This window comes from Belonocnema kinseyi, chromosome 9, assembly GCF_010883055.1.
Source record: "Belonocnema kinseyi isolate 2016_QV_RU_SX_M_011 chromosome 9, B_treatae_v1, whole genome shotgun sequence".
NCBI classification, from domain to species: domain Eukaryota; kingdom Metazoa; phylum Arthropoda; class Insecta; order Hymenoptera; family Cynipidae; genus Belonocnema; species Belonocnema kinseyi.
This window is the reverse complement of record NC_046665.1, coordinates 18,287,121-18,291,013: the sequence shown is the minus strand read 5'-3', so window position 1 is coordinate 18,291,013 and position 3,893 is coordinate 18,287,121. Positions and strand designations below refer to the sequence as shown.

The 3,893-nt window shown below is 40.0% G+C and overlaps 1 protein-coding gene across 1 annotated transcript in view; it reads left to right on the top strand.

Moving 5' to 3' along the window:
- Positions 1-3,893, top strand: part of LOC117180325 (sodium/potassium-transporting ATPase subunit beta-2-like) — a 248,329-nt gene that overhangs the window by 30,169 nt on the left and 214,267 nt on the right. The window lies entirely within an intron of this gene.

Sequence of the window (3,893 nt, the reverse complement as noted above, 5' to 3'; positions counted from 1 at the left end):
GTGAGATGTACAGTCGCGGAACGGAAGACTTAAGATGCATGCTTTTGTTCATGTGCATAACCTTTCTTGTCCCGATATCAAGAGATCTGAGCTCCTTCTTCGCCCATGGAACTACTCCAAATAAATAGAGTAGTACCGGGACCGCAAGCATGTTCGTTGCAGATACTTTGTTCCTCGCTGACAGTTCGGAAGACTAAATTTGTCGGATGAGACGTTTGTATCTGCTTCGGAGAGTATCCTTTATAGATATCACATCCTGAATGCGGCTCTGTGGCACGCCCAGGTATGTATAAGTCTCTCCAGCGCAAAGGTGTCGTATGGCGCTTCTATCAACGAGCTCAGGATCTCAAGGATGGCATTAAGTTTTCCTCGCTTTAAATAAACCTTGACGCATTTGTCTAAGCCAAATTCCTTTCCAATTTCCTTAGTATATCGTTCGACAATCCCCAGAGCTAGATGCAGTTGCTCTCTGTTTTTAGCATAGATCTTAAGATCGTCCATGTAAAATACATGAGTGACCTTATACTTTCGATCTGCAGGTTTGCCGCACAAGTACCCGTCGGAATGGCGAAGTTCTAGAGATAGTGGCAATAATGTAAGGCAAAAGAGGAGTCGGCTCATGGTGTTGCCCTGAAAGACACCTCTCTGAAAAGTGACCTTGTTAGTTATCACACGATTTTTTCCAGATGAGATAGTAAATCTGGTTTTCCAAAGCGGCATCAATCTCTCTATGCACCCAACTATTTGCGGATGAACCTTCAGGGTTTCCAAAAGACAGATGATAAGTCTATGGGAGGTCGAATCGAAAGCTTTCCGATAATCAATCCAGGCCATCGATAGGTCATGCTGGTGGAATGCTGCATCTTTACAGACACACCTATCGATAAGCAGGTTCTCCCGACATCCGGCTACGCCTTTCTTTGAGCCTGGTTGTTCATACATTGCTTGCCACACAGGTTCAATTGCCCGAACAATCCTATCATTTAGGATAGCTGTGAATATCTTATAAAGTGTGCTCAGACAAGTTATTGGCCTGTAATTGTTCGGGTCAGCTAAGTTGCCTATTTTCGGCAGGAGTATTGTGCGCCCTTCCACCAACCACTCTGAAATCGGTTCTTCCGACTTCAAATATGAGGTGAAAATACGGGCCAAATACTGATGGGTTGAAGAAAACTTCTTCCGCCAGAAGGTTTTGATACAATCTGGTCCCGGTGCGGAATAGTTCTTCATCCCTCTTAATACTTTTTTCACCTCCTCGGTAGTGATGGGTGGGCATTCTTCATCAGGTGAAAGTGTTGATTTTCTCTGACCCACCTCTCCCTCCGCTCCAGACTTCTCTTAGCGTCAGATAGTATCCTTATTCTCTCAACAATATGCTGCCTGATGGTCAGCAGCTTTGACTTGTTAAGTGTGTGATAACTGGTCCGGAGTTCGCGCGCGAACTTTCGAACCTTGGCGGTAAAATTCCTGCCAGATGTGATGTAGTAAATTACACACTGAATGCGGGACGCGTACTGTCTTGCCCAGCCTATCTTTATGGCAAGTTGATGCATTCGTCTTTTGGTCTTATGATGAGCCGTTGGTTTTGTTTTACGGTTCGCATGAGGCAAAGCTCTCGCTGCATTATACACACAATAATTGATAGCCCAGAGGTCGCATTCTCCGGAAAAGTGTCCACGAAGCTCGTCATCCATTTCAGCCAGATCTTTAGGCTCGAGAAAAACCTTGGTGTTGATGTTTCTCCGAGTTGTGAAGCATCGCTCTTCATCTATTGGATGCCTGTCCGCGGTTGGTCTTAACAATTTCATGTATTTTGAAAAGATTCCTCACTTTTTCACAATTTCTTTATTTTTACAATACATTGATCAGTAGATATAGCGTTTATCTGATTTCGAGTAAATGCATAGTTATTGATCTAATATTAAATTCGTCTAAATGACCTCTCTTTCTCTGTTGCCGGCTTGTTGTAGCTGTGGTAGAGTAGGCGTTCCGCTTACATAGCCCCTTTTATGGAGTAGTTCAGCATGGTTTCGCAGACGTTGCTGCAGAAAGTGCGATAGCTCCGGGTGTTTCTCGCACCACAGAGCATGCAGCTGTGCCTGTAACCCCGTTCAGGGGCCACACTCGCATCGTAGCACTCTAGCAAGTCGTGATTCAGTCGCTCCGTCCACCCAAAGGTCGCCAGATCCCGACGATCCATCGCATTGAATCCATTTTCGTTGGCTCCCCCAGCTCTATATTGGTCGGCATTTTTGGCCGACCCATTGTCGGGCGCCCTGCGCGTTCTGTTGTTTTGAACCGCACTTACTACAACTATGTTTGGTTTTGTCATTGTTGTTCCCACGAGAAATTAGGGAAAGGGGTTCGTTCATCCTTGTAGAGCCCCGCATGCAAGGATAAGGCTGCGTACTCTGAGAGGTCGCCAGCTATCCCAGAGTCACCGTTCTAGACACCTCACCCAGGTGCCGTTCAGCTTTCGGCACGGTTTTGACACCTCCGCTTGGGGGTTAATTCCTTCGGGACCACCCCTGGACAATTGTCCGCGATGGCCTATTTATTTTTGTAATCATATTCAGCAGAAACCTTTGGTACAGGGACCCTCTATCCGCAACTCGAGGTCGCGTTTGGTGGCTTTGTGATAGGCCCTTCGGTTTGATTCTAGAGGAATCAAAACCGAACGAATATATATATATTTAGAAGTTTATTATAATTCAAAGGATTTCTGCAAATTTCTGAAGATTTCAAGATATTTAACAGACTTTGAAGAATTCAAGAAAATTATTTATATTTTAAAATTACTTAAAACTCTTAAAACTCATTCAAATTCTACCGAAATTCCTCAAAAGTTTCTAAAAATTAGTTAAAATCTCTTAAATTCATTAAAAATATCTTGAGCTCTTTTAAATGTTTGAAAATCTTTTAAAATTCGTTTATAAATTAAAAAAAAACATTGTCCTAACTACAATATATCGGAAATTAGCACTTGCCAAAGTGACCTATTTCGACCTGAATCTACAGGTAAATGATCAGAGTTCAGTTTTTTGTAAATAGCTCGTTTTGGGGTTGTCACAGAAAAAAATTTCTAGAGAATGAATACAAGGGGATTTAGTTCTGCGTAAGTTAAAAAAAAGTGCCTACGTCGAATGGGTCACGAGTAAGGACCTTCCAAATAGATTCGGTGACTAGATCGCATCGCGGAACAAAACTGCGACCTGTTTCTTGACACATATTTTTTCAAGTCGAGTAACAGTGATCAATAAATTATTTAATTATCGAATTGATAATAATCAATCATTTTTAATTTATAAAATAATAATTGTTTGAATAAATAAATTTCCATCACCCATCAAGCGTGCATTTCCTGACATTCTTTACTCAAATTTCTATTAGGGAGGTTTATCATAGATTATAAATGAATATTTCGTAATTTTTAATCAATATATGTATGTCAGGGTGTGGGCAAGATAACTTTTGAAAAAATTAATCTATTCGATTAGCCTTTGGCACACTCTCTGAGTGTCAGAAACTAAAAATCATGTTCGTGAGCCAGCCATTTTGGATGAAAATTCAAAAAGTTAATGAATTTTGAAAAATTTTAAGAACATTTTTTTTAAGTTTCAAAAATTGTATGTACGGATATTTATATTATTCAACAAGAAGAACAATTTATCTGAATGACTTTTTTGATAAAACCAAAGTTTACCAGTTATAGCATTTACAAAATTTCAAAAAACACACGAAAATCAATATTTTGAGCCAAATAATTCACGATATGAAAAAAAATCAATAGAAAAAAAATGTTTCTTTTTTAATGCCCTACAAGAGTATGATAACAACTTTTTGAATTTTATTAAAAAATCGAAAATTTATATTCTAAGAGCATAAGAAAATCA